Source organism: Microtus pennsylvanicus, chromosome 3, assembly GCF_037038515.1.
Source record: "Microtus pennsylvanicus isolate mMicPen1 chromosome 3, mMicPen1.hap1, whole genome shotgun sequence".
Taxonomy (NCBI): domain Eukaryota; kingdom Metazoa; phylum Chordata; class Mammalia; order Rodentia; family Cricetidae; genus Microtus; species Microtus pennsylvanicus.
Window position 1 is genome coordinate 71,480,140 of NC_134581.1, and position 19,124 is coordinate 71,499,263.

The 19,124-nt window shown below is 46.5% G+C and overlaps 1 protein-coding gene across 2 annotated transcripts in view; it reads right to left on the bottom strand.

The window, feature by feature from the left end:
- The window catches only part of Drd2 (dopamine receptor D2), a 66,453-nt gene that overhangs the window by 13,343 nt on the left and 33,986 nt on the right, over nucleotides 1-19,124 (bottom strand). The window lies entirely within an intron of this gene.

Genomic DNA, 19,124 nt, shown 5'->3' on the forward strand with positions numbered 1-19,124 from the left:
GAAAGCAATAGCCAATTAATCAAGCAATGAACTTTGTGGTGGTGGGGGAACTAGGAAGTGGAGAGATCTTTGAGATACACGTCTAGTTGACGTACTCAAGCAAGACTTTCTGATGAAAGTGACATTCAATTGAGACCTGAAGGATATGTAGGAACTAGACATGTAGAAATCTGGAGATTATGGGATGAGTCCAGACAGAAAGGCCTGGTGCCATATTAGAGGGCTTAAAAGAGATTTGCGGGAACAGAAGCCTAGAGGGTCTTGGCATGAATTGAATCAGAGCGGCTATATTGGTGAGATCACAGAGGGCCTGAAAAGTCGTTAAGACTTGATCTAAGGGCAGAAACCTCATGTTCATGTCTACCTGACAGAGTGTGATGAATCTGAGCATGGTACATATTGGATTGGAGAGGTCCACAGAGGAGGCAGGATTCCAGGAGGAAGCCAGTGCAGGTATCCAAGCAACGGATGATGAACTTCCACAGAACGCATCTTGTGGTAGGCCTAAGATGAAGTAGGAGGAGACAGCTAAGCAACTAAATGTTGGAAGGTTTTTCACCTGGGAAGAACATAGCACAGCCCCAACAGCAAACCATTCTGTTCAGGTAAAAATGCAGGGCATGACAATGAGATTGAGGAAAATTAAAATAGAGGGACATTCATAGACTGAATGGATTTTGTCAGCTTGGGAGTCCATGGAAACTTAGGAGGAAAGAATGATGGGTTCTGGAAAGTTCACTGAATGCTTAGGGTGGAAGAGAGTGCAGAGTGAAACAAGGTAACTTTAATTCTGGAAAGAGGTAGCCATCACTGAATGGCAGCAGTGGAAGTGGGCATAGACAGTTGGTGCCAAGGAGCCTGATGGTGGAGTCGATGGGGACAGGAGCGGGAATGAGGCTAAGAAGGGAAAGAAACATCCATGGGAACTTACGGATTTCCCTAGGTCTGGCAGAGATGCACTCACAAAGAAAATGTAGCTCAGGAATAGAGTTGGTAGGCATCAAGCTTGACTTGAGCTATGACTGTCATTGAGACTGTGCACACATTGTCGTGGAATATTAGTTGACAATGTGTTACATTAGTTTATGCTGGGGAACATTTGTATAATGATGCAAAGACGTGTTGCATTCTTTTATGTTGCATTTGTTTAACTTTGTAAAGCTGTGCTACTTTGCCTGTCTAAAACACCTGATTGGTCTAATAAAGAACTGAATGGCCAATAGCGAGACAGGAGAGAGAGATCTGGAAAGAGAGAGTAAGTAGCAAGGAAGAAGAGGAGAACTCCAGGATCAGCCACCCAGCTATACAACAAGCCATGGAGTAAGATGTAAAGAAAGGTATATAGAAAGGTAAAACCCAAAGGCGAAAGATAGATGGGATAGTTTAAGAAAAGCTGATAAAAAACAAGATAAACTAAGGCTGGGCATTCATAAGAAAGAATAAGACTCCGTATGATTTATTTGGGAGCTGAGTGGCAGGCCCCAAAGGACAAAGAGTAAAACACAACAGAGTAAAATATACCAACTACATCACATAATATAGTCTTAACAATGGCAACAAAAGAGGGCTGGAGAGATGGCTCAGACGTTAAGAGCATTGCCTGCTCTTCCAGAGGTCCTGAGTTCAATTCCCAGCAACCACATGGTGGCTCACAACCATCTGTACTGAGGTCTGGTGCCCTCTTCTGGCCTGCAGGCATACACACAGACAGAACATTGTATACATAATAAATAAATATTTTTTAAAAAAAACAATGGCAACAAAAGTGTTCCAATTTCATGGGGTTCGGTGAAACATATTGGCTTTCTGAGGCCTTCCACACAAAGCACTATGACCTCCAGGTGCTCCCCCACCCAGATGGGCTGTGAAAGCCACCAGTCAATGCCATTTGGGATGAAAATGGGGGAAAAAAGCAGATGGCTGATCTCCTATTCAGCACCACTGCTCTGAGATCCCCAGGGAAATGGAAATGTCTAATTCAGTGTGGTGCGACATGGAGCGCAATCCTGCAGCAGGTTTCCCAATTCGCAGGCAGTGAGGCATCGTGTCTTATTGATGCCGCATTCAGCAAAGCCAATGAGTTCCTCTTCCCACTTGGAGCACACAGCGGGAGACCTGTATGCACATATTGATCAGGCAGCCCGGCTGCTTGTGACTTTAATTTATTCAATCAGCATCTATTGAACCTGCTACACATGAAGCACCGTGCAATGCGTTGAAGTCTAGAGGAACCTTCACTCCTATTCTGTTGGCTTTCTTTCCCAGCACTAGGAGATTGGACTAAGAGCTTAGCGTCTGCTAAGCAGCTCCTCTGAGCCACCTTTCAGTCCTCTTTCTCTTTTTATTTTGAGACAGCCTTACTAAAGCGCTCGGGCTAGCCCTCCATCACCAGGAAGACCTTTAACTGTTGATCCTCCTGCCTCAGCGTTCTCAGTCACCATAATGACTACTAGGCCTGCCTCTACCCCAGATCTCTCTGTCCCCCTTCTCATTGCCTTTAGTACTTCTCCTGGCCTAGCCAGTGGTACGTGCTGTGGTTCTCAGTTCCCTGTATCTCCTTCCTTGGCCCATTTTCATGAGATCAGATTTGTGGTCCTGCAACACAGGGGTGAGCTAAGATGATGGAGCCATCTACTTATGGGCTTGAGAGTCTACCTAGTGATTTTTAGATATACTGTCTGAACCTCTAAACAACTGTCTGTGAGCTTTCAATATTACCCCTACTTCATAAACAAGGCAAGTATCCAGAAAACTCAATTCTAAGCATACACAATGCTTCAAAAACTGACTCAATTCTCTGTTCTGGAATTAGCCTGGACTGTCTCCACCCTCCTCGGGGCTCCCGCTTGCCCATCCCAGGTTCTGTCCTGGAATACCCTTACTTGTGTGTCTGCTTTCTCACCAAAATACAACGCTGCTTCACTTTCATGGAGTAAATACATAAGCACATGGCTTTGTTCTTTCCTGACTCCCTACTCCATGGTCTGCAGGCAGTGAGCATTAAACAGATGTTTGCTGAAATGAATCAAAGGTTCCACTAGTAGACCTGGGAAGAAAACCCATCTGGCCCTGAAATGCGCTTGCTGACACTGACCACTAGACTCACAAATGCCCAAAAGTAATGCAGCCCTAAGAGCATTGAATGGTGACTCCAGTAATGGGCTGTATTATGTTTCACATCAGCCTTGCAAAATTCATATGCTAAAGCCCTAACCCCAATATCTCAGAAGGTGATTGGAAATAGGACCTTTACACAGAAAATTAACTTAAAATGAGGCCCCTAGATAGACCCTTGTCCAATCTGATGTGTATCCCATAGGAAGAGAAATCCTGGACACCCAGGGTACAGGGCTGCACGAACATAAGAAAGATCACCCGGGGATGCCGTATGAAGGGAAAAATGTTCCAAGAGGAGGTAAAGCTTGTGCCTGGGCCCTGGCTGCAGGAAAAACCCACAAGTGAGGTAGCAGCTAGCCTGGAGGATTCTTCTTTCCCAGGCCACCTCCTCTAGTCAATTGCTGTAAGGTGAACTAACTTTCTTGGGCCCTCAGAGTGGAATATAGGCTTCAGTATTGATTTAGGGAACGCCAAGAAAGCAAAAGAATAGTGCTAACCTCTAGCACAGACCTAAGATGCTGTAGATGCCGTCAGTTACAAAGAGTATTCTGACTTTGTAGACACTGAAAACTGAAGGGAGGGAGGGCATTGCATCTTAGAATGGATTAGGCAGAGTACCTCTCTGACTCCTTCAGAAAGCCTGAGAAAACCTGGCAGGATCAGAACCCTGTGTTCATCTATCTCCTTCCTCTTTTCCTTCAGCCTTTGGATTATACAGGTTGTTGGACCCCTCAAAATATCAAGAGACACAGAATACCTAGAGGACCCTACCCCATGTCCTCTCCCTCATGTCCTTGACCTCTGAGCCTCTGGGTTTTTTATCCTTGCCAGAGATTATCCCTGTGGGGTGGACAATGAGAATGTTCATATTGAGATATCTTGGGGTTCCTCCGGGTATCCTGGGCTGGTTGGGCAGAAGGGGTCAGCATCTGCTCCAAAGCCAGATGTGGTCTGCGACTTGTATGCAAAACATGAGAGGCCACATAGCGGCCAGGACACTGGATTGACCAGGAAAGACCAAAATGTTTGTTCTTTTGCTTTTTTTTTTTTTTTTTGAGAATTGCCCTGAGTGAGCTATTCTTCCGGTCATAAGAATTTTCAGGTAAATATGGTCACATGCCAGAAGATTTTGGTCGGTGCTTTAAAAACACAAAGGAATTGCTCACCGGCCCCCAAGTGCATCGCCCATTTGCTCATAGGTGGCTCCTACCTCCTGGAAAAATACAAAGGCTCCCTATCGCAGTTCCGAGTTAACGAGCACTCACTGAGCAACAAATACAAATGTGTCATGGACATATCTCAGCCTACAGGGTGTAGCCACAGCACTGTGCATCCTGGGAAACAGGCGACTGATCTAACCCTGAGATGCTAGGCTCATTCAAGGAGTGTCTGGGTCAGTGTCCCAAAAGTACCCACTATATCTACCTGAGCATCAAAGGGGTGGTGACAACTGTTCCCCACCCACCTCACCAGGAGACACGGTGCCATGGGTACTGTGGAACCTCCGAGGCTTGCTTCCTCAGATGATCCCATGACAGATGGGATGATAGGAAAGCCTTTAATGTAGGTGGCCTACAAGCCCCTGGGCCAGTGAGGCGACAGAAACCATCTGCCCCTCATCTGCTCCCAGTATTCACTGTTTCTGCCCTTGTTTAGAAAGGTAAAGGTCATCTAAAAGATCTTCCAGAACCATCTATTCTGGGGCTCAGTGCGCCCCACCCCCACAAGTGTCCCTCAAACACCGAGCCCAGCTCCAGCCTGCATTAGTTAGCAGTGGCCTCTTCCGAAGCTTAGAGCTGATGTCTGCAGTGAGCCAGGATGTGTGGAAATAGCAAGCCAAGAAGATAGAGTCAGGGTATCCAAGCTCGGCAGCTGTACTGTGTGTTGCCTAATTTGGAAATAACCCAGCTTTCCCATAGAGAAGCTGAGAGACTCCTTGGTGCTGAGCTGGATTCCCAGCAACCTAGTCTGACACCCTGCAGAGACCACCCTCTGCTGAGCCAAAGATGGGGAGAACACAGCATGGGACAGGGAAGGGAGCAGAGGTTATGGTACAGAGCACCCCCCCCTTCTTCCAGTCACACCCCAGAGACGTGCAGGCTCTCAATCTGTCAACAGAAGTGACTCTTCACAAGCAGGTTGGGAGAAAGAAGAGGTGCCATGGTTGAAGGATGACTCCCAAATGAGGTATTTTCTCAGGGACAAAAGTTGAGGGGGGCAATCAAGTTTAGTCCCCAGACAGCTAGGGTAAAAGGTCAAAGAGTTCCATCCATTGGGACAACTTGGGTCACCAAAGAAAAGTTGGTTGGTCCAGGAAGGTGGTGTCACCCTTTCATTCCTCCTTCCGGCCTCTGTGTCTTCTCATTTCTGTTCCAGGGAGCGCAGAGCTGGAGGGTGGGGGAGGGGGAGAGCTGCTTCATGAACCCTAGCAGCCTGTTTCCTGTGCTCTCCCCTCCGCTTCTCTGTGCTGCCTCCTCTGAAGTTTGGCACTTGAAGGAATCTAATTGTCTAATTAAAATTTAACAATCCCTTATCAGGCTCGATGGCGGGTGAGACACTGCTGTCTTAAACACATCAATTTTTTTCTTCTTCTTCTTTTCCGAGACTTTAAGCATTTCAATGAAAAAGTAAAGGGGGGGGGGACAGTTCTCATTTCCATGTCAAAAGCAGTTTGGTGGAGTGATGTGCTGGATGGGGATTGGGAGTGAGTAGGTAGGGTGCTCCTCTCCAGGGGCCCTGGCAACCGGAGCCACCACTTCCCTCCTCTAAGTGGGGGGTGGGTGTCAAGCTGTGGTTCAAGAGTGGCTGTTTGTCTGGAGTCTCCAGAGGCTCCAGGAAGGCAGAGAGGGAAAAGGAGCAGGAGGGGAGGAGATGCTCCCATCAAGTAACAGTTCCTTTTATTTCTTGACCAGCCTCTGCCTGGGTGGGGGATGAACAGATGTCACTCTAGGAGTCCTAGGTAGAGCACCTACTAGGGATCTATTAGCAGGCATCCACCCCACCACAGAGACCCCTAGACCTAGACTCCAAGGGCCTGGAGTGGTAGACAGAGATATTATCTTTGTCTGAATGTCAGGGTTTCTTAAATCCTGAGCTGAGGGTCTGGGGTGGCGGTGTCTGTGGAAATGGCAAAGAAGAGGGATGAAACGCCGCCGCAACAAGGGGTGGTGGTGGACATGAGACAAGACATATACTGTCAGCTCCAGGTTAACCCCCATCCTCACTCAACTCCTGAGAACACTCTTTCTCAACACCCTAAGCCCAGGTACACTGAGAAACTGGGTCCATCTCAGGTCTCAGCAACTTAAACGTGAGTGAAGATTTTAGAGGGAAAGAGGCTTTGAGGATTGGTTGTCTCCAAGGCCCATGTGCTTACTAATGACTCACTCCCCAGGTTGGCATTATTGGGAGGTGGTGGCAATAATAAGAGGAGGGGCATGATGGGGTGGGGTTAGAGCACTGGGGTGAGCCCTCAGGAATTCTTATCTATCCTCTTCCTCTCTTTGCCTCCCAACCACTGTGAGAAGAGCAGTTTTCTCCACCACAGTCTCCTGGCATGATGTGCTACCGCCACACCAACCATAGAACCAAAGGACTGCCATCTTGTTCTCTAAACCAGCGGTTCTCAACCTTCCTAATGCTGCAGCCCTTTAATACAGTACCTCATGTTGTGGTGAACCCCAACCATAAAATTATTTTGTTGCTACTGCATAACTTTAATTTTGCTACCGTTATGAATTGCAATGTAAATATCTGATATACAGGCTATCTGATAGGCTAGCACCCAAAGGGGTTGGGACCCACAGGTTGAGAACCACTGCAAACCCTTCCTCTTTAAGTTGATTATCTCCTATGTTTGTGACAGTCATAGGTATTACTCTCGGGCTCCAGAACAGCACCCTCCTCAGCCTCAACACCACTGTGGGGCACAAGTCTGTACTATTTAGAGACCTACTAGATGGGGGCCTTCCCTCTAATGACCCAGCCCACCATTGTGGGTGACGAGTCTCTATAGAGGAGGTAGGAAAGAGCACAGGCTGATATCACATTCTTATGTACCTCCACTTCTGACACCCTCCATGTCTGACATGGGCCAAGCAACCTCAAGTTTACAACGCAGCAGTAAAGCTTGTCTCCTTGCAGGATACTGTTAAAGCTTCTTTAGAAAGTTTGGGAAAGCCAAGAAAAAAATTTCTGGCCCTCTCACTTTCTGGTTGTGTCTGCCCCTGCCTTGCTGGAGCCAGAAGGTATAGCCTATGTCAAGGGCCTTCAGTGACCCAGCCTGAGGGTGGTAGTTCAGCCATCAACTTGAACCCCCCAACTTCACCCCACTTGCTGGAATTAAAGCTTTCCTGGCAGCCTCCAGCCTCCTGCTTTGTAGAAAAAATTGAATCTCTCTATGGATCCTCACCTAACTTGCTGTCACCAAATCTGCAAACCTCCAGAACAGGATGCTATCTCCCTGGGTTTCAGTGTTCCACTTCCTCTGCAGGCCCAGCCCAGACTTGGGCCCAGGATCTTACCACATTCAAAGTCCAGTCCCACCCTCAGGCCTGCCTTCCCAGCCCTTCTCCAGGGAAGCTTCCGTTGATATCTCTCATCCCAGCACAGTGCTTCTGGAAACAGTGCAGATGCAAGGCCATTGTTTGCCAATTGCTTGGTATCAATCAATGCATCTTCTCAAAAGTAAGCAACTTGTTATAATGCTGGCTTCTACCTCGTTCCTTCCAGATGCCCGCCTCCGGGCACAGAGCCTGTCAACAAGAGATGACTCACAAATGAAGAGACATCTATGGAGCTAGTAGTATCTCGTGCAAGGGTCTATACCCAGCAGACACTGGGCTCGGGGGTCTTACCCACCTTGTAATAGTTTCTCCCTCTGGATCCTTCTCCATGGGGACCATGCTTCTCACCTGGCTTTCTGCATCCCAGTGATGGAGGCTTAGCTATTAGAGTTCTTCTAGGATTTCTATGAAGTGTACACTTAGCACTCAGGGTTCCAGGATGTGGGAGGGCAGAGTGTATGTATACCTGAGGTTGCGGATAAGCAGGAGGTAGAGCTGGATCCCAGGTAACTTGCATTGTGTGGAAAGGGAGCCCCCAGCTGGACTCTGGGTTACTGGAGGCCAGGAGATGCAAGATTTCCTAGCCTCTTGATTAACGACCCACTGAAAAGGTGAAGTTGTAGTGTGCAAGTTGTCATCTTATAATGGAGTCAAGTAGGATGCTAAAGATTTGCAAAGAGCTAGCTTATATAGGGGGATGGAGAGGAGTCTGGGGTCCCCTTAGTTAGATTGGAGCATGCTCGTTTCTTCACTCAGCCACAGAGAGACCTCTGACTGAGAATCTTCTGGAAGAGAAGGGAGCTGAATGTGGACTAGGGTCATTTCTGTCCCAGGATAAATGTGGCTGGAGCGTCATCACCTCTGGGACCTTCATCCCAGGCAGTCCTCCCTGCGCCTCTCCTTCTCAGGGGGACCAGGTGTCACAAGGGATGTCCAGGCATCCCTGGCCTTATGGATCTCCCCAGGGAGGCCCAGGCAGCAGAGGGCTGATGTCAGAGCTTTGTCTCCTGCCTGACTTGCAGGCCTTCAAGGTCTGCATTGGAGCTAGGCAGCATCTGGAGACTCGGCAGAGACAAGCAGGCATGCATGGCTCCCAGGCTCGTCCTTGTGCATTTTGATGGCTCCGTAAAAATGTCTCCGCACAAACTGTCAAAGTGTCACACATTAATTAACTGTTAGCTGAGTGACTCAGTGTGGGGAGGGGTGGGGAGAAGAGCTCCGGTGGTGCTAAGTGAGGTACCATTCAGCATGTGCCGCCTTTTGATTAAAAATCTTCACAGTGCGAGGGAAGGGGCAGATCTCCAGGGCACCTCACGTGCAGCAGAAAATTGACAAGTGGGATGCAGGTGGAGAGGATGGAGTCTGGAGCCCCCTCCTTGAGAACGGGAACACGGATGCAAAGAGGAAGCTTCTGGGAACTGTCTGTTTCTCTCTCTCTCTCTCTCTCTCTCTCTCTCTCTCTCTCTCTCTCTCTCTCTCTCTCCTTCCTCATCCCCTCTCCCCCCAAGAAAAGACCTGGGGAGGTGAGTTTGATTATCTCAAAGGGGCTGGTCTGGACATCTGAGCCCAGAATGCAGCAGGTCCAGCTCCCCTTCTGCAGGAGCTGGGGAGGGAGGGAGCCGAGTATCAGACCAGCCTCCTTGACCTTTACTTTAATTTCAGGAAAGAATTGAGAAAACAGACTCTTGAAAGTCAAGAGGGAAACAAATCCTGAACCTTATTGCTCTAGAAAGAGGGAAAACAATCCTGGCTATTTGGAAGAAAATAATTGTTCTGCTTTATGAGAAGGCAGTCCTATTCATAAAAAGGGAAAAGGCCACAGACTGCATGGGCTGGGCTGATAGGAGGCTTGTGATCTTAATGCTGGGGACACTCAGCCAGCAGCTCTCCCCAACTTCTCCTTCCTGGGATGCAGCAAGCAAAGGCAAGGACCATTGCTGTCCCAGGCAAAGAAGAAGACAGGATCCTCCCTGCCTTCCTGCAGTGGAGTGGATAGGCCAAGCAAGACTAAACTTTATGACTCCCAAATAAAGAGCAATTTAGTCTCAGGACCATGAAGACCAATAGACGGCAAACTTCACAATGGAATAGAAAACTCAGATAGCAGAACTTGCTTCAGGCCAAATGGCCTGCTTTCTTCAAAAACAAACTCCAACTAAACAAACAAAGAAACAAGAGCCAGAGAGGCCTCCAGGATAAATGCCACTCCGATGCTCATTTAACCAATCACCTTGTGTGAAAGTATTTATTTGGATTTTGAATCAAAACCAGCTGTTCAAAGTCTGTGACATTCCTGAGACAACTGAGAATTTTTGTAGGAGATTTTTTTGATATGAGGACTATGAATAAGGTGTGACAAGGACATTTTGATTTGATGTTTTTCTTTGAAGAAAGTCTCAGATAGCCCAGACTGGTCTCAAGGTTACTGACTAGCTAAGGATCACCTTGAACTCTTGACCTTTCTGTCTCCACCTCCCAAGGGCTGAGATGGCAGGCACGTACCACCATGCCCAGCTATACTCACATTCGGGTTTTAAATTTTGATGAGTTCTTGTGTTCCGGTGACATAGAACGAAATGTTTATAAATGAGGTCACGTGCCACCTGAGACCTATTTGAAAATGATTATGAAAGTGAGAATAAAAGCAATCGTAAGTTGTGGTTGAAAGCGGGTGATGGTGACCTTGAGTTTGTTCCGCCACTCCTCCTATTTCTATATAAGTGTAAAATTTTCTCTGACAAAATGTTTTCCTCGTAATCTCTTTATAATCTCCTTATCATACCACACCCAAGTTTCTGACTATTTCCCCAAACTATAACATTCTTGGAGTACCTAGGGTACCAACTTGCTCTGAAAAGTGAACTCTGCGGAGTATTAAGCTCAGGGGATTCTGGATAGAAACAATTTGAATGGAAAAAAAAATGTGGGTGACCTTCATTCTCTCTTGGGTCCAGAGCAGCCTCAGAGGTCTTCCCTCAGGCCCAGTCAGTCTGACTTCCTGCTGCCCATTAGGGCTTCTCCTTCCCTGGGCCATGACCCTTGTACTATGGATATGGACTGCTTGTTCTCGTGGGCTGTTAGATCGTGGGCCTTACAGAAAAACAAGATGTGTATTTTGCAAAAGGAAACATGGAGGCAGTGGCCCTGTCCCAACTACAGGCCGGGGACATGCACAGAGCTTCCTCCTCCCTCCCTCTCCAATCTGTCAGGCTTTTCTAGGCCACGAGAATCACAATGTAGTGTCCTGGACAGGAGATGATGCTTTCTATGTTTGCACATTTTACCACAGAGACTCGCCTGCTCCTAGGCTCAGCTTAAACACTTCAAGCACTGTGTCCCTCAGATTTTTGTTTGGTTTTGTTATTTGGGGTTTTTGGTATGTTTGTTGTTTTGATTCAGGGTCTCACTGTGTAACTCTGGCTACACCAGAGCTCCCCTCTGTAGACCAGGCTGACCTCAAACTCACAGAGATCCACCTGCCTCGGCCTCCTTGAGTACTGGGATTAAAGGTGTGCGCCACCACACCCAGGCTTTGTGCCTCAGTTTTCTTCTCTGGAAAATCAGGCAGTAACTCCTCCCTCATTGGAAGTGCTATGAAACTAACTTAAGAACTGTGACTCCACTCATGGCAGTAAATGGAAACTGACATCATAAAGAGAGAAGTAACAAAATAGACAGCCAACGGCATAGATAAGCCTGAGCCACGTAAGGATCCCAGACAAAAACAAACAATAAACATTGTACTGGGATAAGAGGCTATGAGAGAGCCCTGTGGTTTCTCCATAGCTCCCAAGCTTCTTCAGAGACTTAAGCCTTAGGGTCACAAAATTCCCACTAGCAGCCATGATCTGAACCCCTGAGATGTTGAGGCACTTCACAGTTACCCTTAAAGTCTTCTTGATGTGTGCCTCGCAGTGTGCAACAATGGTGACTCTTCCCTCTGACTCTCACAGAGGTCAGACACACCTAGCCTGTAGCCTTTCTAGAGAATTAGACAGAATCAAAGATCTGAGTCCTGCCCTTCCCCTGAAGGCAGAGGCGGACAAGCAGAGCACTCCATCAGGACCCCAAGACTCTGTAATCTAGAAGGGCGTCGTCAACCATGAATTAGTTCATCTGACATGCAGCCATCTGATTGGGTTCTCTTGATGAGCCGTATTCCTAATTCTCGGTTAAATAATTAATACTCAATAAGGATCTAATAACGAGTGCTCTTGTTCCTAATTTCAGAGAGTAGAGGAATCAAATATAATGATACGTTTCAAAATGATCTGCCGACTTGAAAGCCTTACAGGAAAAGTACTGCTCTCTTAACATCCAGCTTAGGCCTTTCTTTGGCCGTCTACGGATTGATGGTGCATACATTATCACTAGGAGAGGGTGGTGGCTAGGGATGCTCCGCTGATAGAGTGCCTGCCTATCATTCATAAAGCCCCGGATTCTAGCCATAACATTGTCTAAGCCTAGAGAGGTGGCACATAAAATCCTTGTATTTGGGAGGTACAGGCAAGATGATCAGGTTTTCAGGCTAGAGCCAAGCAACAGTAATTCTCCTGCCTCAGCCTCCTGATTGCTGAGATAGCAGGCATGAACTACCATGCCCAGTTCAGCAGCCACATATCAAGTAATGTTGTGCTGCTTTCATTTTCCTTTAGTGTTAAGACAAGCCTGGCTCATGCTACCCACATCACCTACCCACATCCTCTGCATCCTGTTTTATTTTGATCAATGGATCAACAGTGAACCTCAGAGACCCACTAATGGGCTAAGGGAGAAATAGAGAAAGTACCCCCTGGGGAGCTGTTACTCTGCTCTGTGACCCTGAGAACTTCGGAGACAGAGCAAACACTTGGATCTTCTCTGGAGCTCCTGGGACACTGATGAACTAAGTTCCCTGCTCCCTCCGTGGCAAACAACATAATGTTGCTAATCAAACTTCCTATGCACCCACCCAATTTTATAAATCAGTCTTTTGATGCACTAAGTGAAGATGAATTAGCAGTAATGAGGCTGTGACAGCTCCCTGAGGCACGGGCTTGACGAGAGCTTTGATGGCTGTGGCACGGAGGAGGGGGGCGCTCCTCTCCTTGCAGGCGTCAGTGCGTGCTGCCGAGTTCATGCACCCTAGCTTCGCTAGGAAATCGTGTGCAGTCCCTCACACATGAAGTCAGTACCCAAGAAAGTTCAGCCTTCGTAGGTCTGAGAAACTGAGTCACGTGCTTGTCATCAGCTCTCGGGCAGTAGCAATCTTGGACCATCCACAACAGACATCAGTCCACGTTAGTATATGGGAGAAGAAGGTGGAGCCCAGTTATAGCAGTCTGCAGCTGTCAAGGCTGCCTACTCCCTGGCCGGCCTCCACCAACCCAGCGATAGTAGCTAATCCTCTTCTGCTCACATGTGCAGCCTGATAGCCTATGGGCCACATTTAGTTTTGCAGATAGAATGTGTTGGGCTCACACAACATTGTGGGGGAAACGGAATTTGTTGCCATTATTTAACATTTGGAGATTTCATATTAAAATATAAAATCTCTAGCATCTCTGGCTTTTCTCATCTAAAGAACGCTAAGTCTTTTGAACATTGACTCAGCTTATCTATTTGATTTCTCTTTGGACACGGTCTTACGTAGCCTGGAGTTGGCTTTGAGTTGCCTATGATGCTGAACTCTTCATGCCCCTGCTTCCACCTCCTCAGTGTTGGGATTATGGATGCAATAAGCCACACCTGGCTCTGCATCAGCCTTCTTGTGTGGCAGCCACATGCTGGAGCCAAGCAGAGGCAGCCAGCTTTACACAAGACACAGGGAACTGAAGAAGGCCAAGGGAGGGCTGTGCCTGAGCTAGGATAGTATTCCGAAAAGGTGAGAAAGGGAGGGTCTCCATCTCTGCCCTACATCTCCTCAGTTGGTTCATCTTTGGAGATGTTAGACCTCAAGAATTTAGCAAAAGCCCCCATCATGGCAGCCAGTCTTGGCTGGCTGGGGATACAAGCTCCTGGGTTTGCCACAGACCCTATCAGTCTTGATAACCCTACAACCAATTGGTCTATCCCATCCATATTTACTATCGGGTTCCAGAAAGCGTTTAAGTTTCTGTCTCCTGTTTTTATGTTTTTGGAGCAACTGAGCTGTTATGCTGCTAAACAACAAAGGCTGTGTGTGAAGGAGACTCTGGCGCCCTCTCCCCTGGCCACCCCACAGCACAGGAGCAGCAGCAGAATGGATCAGGGAGGCTGGAGGCCACACCGGTGCCTGTTGGGCACAGTGACACGATTTTGTGTATCTCTCCAGCCCTCCATGGAGACAGGAACCAGGTCTCAGGACTATTTCCTTTGGGCCTCTTTCTCTCCCTAATAATAGTAGAAATGACATCATCATCTTAATATCTCTCTCCTCAGAAATTGTTTTTGAAGTCATATGGTGGTGGTGCATGCCTTTAATCCCAGCACTCGGGAAACAGAGGAAGGTGGATCTCTGTGAGTTCAAGGCCAGCCTGGTCTACAAAGTGGGGCAGTCATAACTGTTATGCAGAGAAACCCTGTCTTAGAAAAAAAAGTTTTGTTTGCTTTAGATTTTCTGTGACTGATCATCTAATTACATCAGCAGTCAAGAAAGTGGTTATCTCTCCAGGAACTGGGGTACACCCTGCGGATTGAGACAAAACATTCCATCTTCCTGGCATGTAACAAACAGAGAGTTGGCATCTGCCTTGTGCACTGGTCAAATAGGCAAGGATACTGGTGACCTAAGACAGGCCCCTGCCTGCCTTTAATTTTCTATCTTTGTTTTATTAGCATCTCTGCTACGGTTTTTACTCTGTGTAGTGCTGAAACCTCTGAGGGATGGCTGTGGTCTGCTACCTCATCCTCCCTTTCTTCCTCTGTAATTCTAACACACATGCCAAGGCTTGCTGGATGTCACAGGATCCAAGGATTCCCCTCTTCTCTAGGACGCTGGTAATATAACATGTAACATACACTCAGCTGCTGGTACCTACAATTTCCATGCCAGGTAGCAACTTTGTTAGCCTGCTTGCTAGTACAATTGGTTTATTTGAGAAAATGATGCCCAATTCCCTTTTCTCTTCAATGTATTGCTTCTCCAGGAAGCTTGCTGTAATCTCTTCCAGGAAGAATTATTTACTTGCCCCCCTTCAGAGAACTTCACAGGACTTATTTTTGGTACCAGTGGATCAAAATCCACAAGCCTGCCTCCCCTGTCTCCTAGGCTCATAAATAGCAAGGTCTATGTTGTGTTCCTTCTTAGCTACGTGAGCACCTGGAATTGGCTGGTGCAGAGTGGGAGCTAGGCAGTAGCTGATGAAAGACCATATGTGTGAGAAAGTCTCCACTGACCTCTGAGTTCTTGGTGCGATGGACTAGTCATCACACCAAGAAAACAGATGGATGCCCCAGTAGGTACGCTTCTGCTGGGAAGATGCTACACTCTGCCCCCATCATGAACAATCCCAGGGAAGGTGCAGAGCCCTGCCTGTTGTGCTCAACCCTTGGGAGGATCCAGGGCCCTCTCCACCATCTCAGCACTGGGAGAGCTTACAATGGGCTTACAATGTGCCAGCCACTTGCTGTAAGCTCCCGGGGAGCAGCAACCTTGAATGGTCCATAACACAGAATCAGTCCATGTAGTTATAAAGGAAAGATGGATGGCTGTCATGAAAGATGAGAAAATCAAAGCAGCTGACGACCTGGTCAGTCTCCATCAATCCAACAATAGTGGCGAGTCCTCCTCAGGCCAAAAGGTTGTTTCTGACAATGTCATTAATTCAGTTCACTATTTCATATGCTATGATACACAGGCATCAACTTGGGTTATTGACCCATGAAAATGAAATGGAATGCATGGTAGAAATTTTCTGACAAAGACAAATTGAACATAAGGTTTTTTAATTAAAACTACAGGAAGAGATGAAAATAATAACAACAATGAAAGAACAGGGCCTGGAGACAAAAATAAATAAATCCTGACTAGTTATAAAGGATTTATAACCAAAAAATGTTTAAAATCTATATTTATGTTTTAGGACATTTAAATATTTGTTTTTCTTTAAAAATACTGGAATTTGTAAAACATAGATATAATGCTTCAATAATTTGAGTTAAACTTCATATAGTGGACTCAGGCATAAAGGCAGGACCTAAGAAGTACCCAAATAATTGGGAGTATGAACTGCATAGGTGCTCTCAGGTAAAATGCAATGGTTGACCTATTATTGGTTAGTAACTCTCTTCTCTAAAGGCCCTTTTCAGTGAGCCCATCAACCATGCTGAATAAAAAAGAGTGATGGTTAATAAAATATCACCAATTTGACAAGTTCTAAAAGCACTTCAGAGACAGATTGCTGTCATTTTGAGGAATTTTCTAGACCAGATTAATTGATGTAAGAAGACCAACCCTAAATGTTGGACAACAGTATCCCACGGGCTGTGGTCCTGGACTAGACAGGAAGGAGAAAGCAAGGTGAAGGCCAGAATTCATGACTCTCTGAAGGTACAATGTACCCAGCAGCCTCCAGCTCCTTCAACTATGACCTCCCTGCCCCAATGGTCTGCATCTTTAAACTGAGGCAGGGTAAACCATTCCTTCCCTAAGTCGCTTCTGAGGGATGCTTTGTAAGAACAATTAGAAAAGCAATGGATAGAGAGGACTTGTGTAGGCGAGTTATGTTGGTTATGATGAATTCATTGATCCAGTACATCTTACTGAACCTGTATCTGCAGCCTTGATTAAGGGCCTTGAATACACGACTAAACGAGACAGGCCAGGCCCCTTGTCCTGAGGGAATCTGTTTAGTTAGAGTGACTGTGAGCACAAGCTGGCCAGGGTGAAGAGGAAAAAGCACATGCCTCTTGCAAGGGGAAAGTGGCATGGCTAATGTAGCAAGCTAAACAGATTAACTCGCTGCCACTCTTGTAGCTGCATAGGATCTATCGCTCCATAGGGCAGATCCTTGGCAGAAGCAGTATCTCCAGAAGCAGAAATATAAGAAAGCAAAGTGTATGAAAGCAAGCCTGCCAAGCTGTGCACTGCCTGCTCAGCACAGATGTTCAAAGTAGGTGTCACATATTTGATAGTGCCTCCCCGCAGCCCTTCCAACCGTCTCCAGGGTCACAAAAGAAGGTGAAAAGGAAAGCAATTGTCCCAGGTTAGAGAAGGCTAAGAAGGCTTGACAAAAAGACATCGCCTTGCCTCCAGGTGGGAGATGGAGAGAACATAATTCTTGGGCAGTCAATAAGCTATAAAGTTGCCCTGTTACATGGGTACCTGAGCATCAGAGCTGCATCTTGCCTACCCATTCTGTGGCACCTGCAGGGCTGTGTTCCTTTGTTCTTTCGTTTGTTTGTTTGGGATGGGATCTTACATGCTCAGGCTGGCCTCAAACTCTCTAAGCTGTTACGGATGGCCTTGAACTTGGGTCCTCCTTCCATTGCCTCTTGAGTGAAAGGATTGAAGGTACGTACCACCATGCGCAGCTCGATACCTGTGCCTTACCTGAGGTAACTTTAGACTTAGAGAGCATTGCAAAAGCAGTTCAGAGAGTTTACACACACCCTTCACCCAGCCTTCCCCACTATCGTTGTGTTATACAATCAGGACGGTGTTGTTCAATGTTATTAATAAAAGGACAGATTTTTCTGGGCACTTTATCAGCTTTTTACCAACGTCCTTTTTCTGGTCCAGGCCTTCATTTGGTCTTCAGCTCCAGCTGTCCGTCCACCCCTTCCAGATCTCTACTGCTGGATGCGAGACAGCCCGTGGAGCTGCTCTTTCAGTGGGGCTGGATCCAGCCTCTAGTCACCAGGTCTTTGTCATTGGAGTGATTGTTATGTCATTTCTGCTAAGAAGATGGGTCCCTTCCACCTGCACTCAGAGACCCATGTGGGGCCAATGCTGGAGAAAGTGGATTCTTGTTTACATCAGGACAGCAGTAAGAGTGATCATAATAGTACAAGGTGGTTCATCGGGTAGGGAGCACCATGTTGCCCACTTTACATACCTATTTCTCCAGCCCCGAAAGAAATACAAGCGGGAAATGTTACCAACCCTTGTACTACGGATGCAGCAGGAGGTCCAAGGGAGGCCCAAATCATTGCATAGCTAGTGGTTAGTGTGGAGTTCTAAAAGCCTTAGTTATCTACCAGAGAAGCCCTGATCTCCTCTAGGAACAAGGTCACCCAGCACGGTACTACGAAAGCAAGATAGGACATATGGGATATTATCATCATGTGGCTGCCGACCTGCACTCTTTTCAGTGGCTGGGTTTTCCAGTATTGATTGACACGGGTACTTCTGGAAACAAGGCGAAGAATCCTGCGGTGTTTTCATCGTTAATGCCTGTAGGCATGCTGCTGTCTCTCTTGGGACAGGATGCTGTCTGCTTCCACATATCATTTCTTGGAGAAACGGTTGATCACATGGCTAGTTCATGGTCTCTAGCCTGTGATCCCTCCACCAAATTCAGAGCCAGGTCCCACTAGCCTCGGCCTATACAGATAGGTAGAAACTGAAATGTGGTTCCATGGTGTCACCATTAGGATGCAGGTGTCTGTGTCGAGCACAGTGATACGCTTTGTGTTCAGGGAGCCATCACAGTTTATCTGCTTGGCTGCTAAACATGCAGATGGGCTCATGGGACAAACTTCCTAACTGTGACTTTTTAAATTTAATCTATTTTTTAAATTGGAGAATACTTTATTATTTGCTATATTCAAACTCACAAAATAAGACCTTAGATATTTAATATACTGCATTACCACTGTATCAATGGGAAAAATAAATTCAATGTTTCAAGACATTAGTGGTTTGGATGAGAATGGCTCCCATAAATTCATGTACTCAGTCCCCAGTTGATGGAACTGTAGGGAAAGGGCTAGGAAGTATGGCCTTGTTGGAGGAGGTGTGTTGCTGGAGGCTGGCTTTGAGGTTTCAAACGCTCATGCTATTCCCAGTTAACTCTCTCTGCCGTGTGCTTATGATCAGGATGTAAGCTCTCAGCTACTGCTCCAACACCATGCCTGTCTCCCTGCTGCCGTGCTCCCCATCATGATGGTCATGGTCTCACCATTTGAAACTGTAAGCCTCCAACAAACCTTTCTTCTATAAGTTGCCTTGGTCATAGCATCACAGCAATATAAAAGTTACTAAGACATAGACCAATATGGTTGTTAATTTCTGCAAATGCCAACTCAACACAATAAACTGGTAGGCTATGTTTTACAAAGTTGACAGCACAGCTCATGTCCCAAAAACTCAAATACATTATAAATTGTATATCTTACATTTATATATTATATACAAATTATATTTTAGTATGTATGAATTATATTTAATGTGTTACATCAAATTTATGTTTTATAAAAATTATACTTAGTTATTATATAAGAACACAAAAATATATATGAAAAGTCCAATAGCTGTATGCT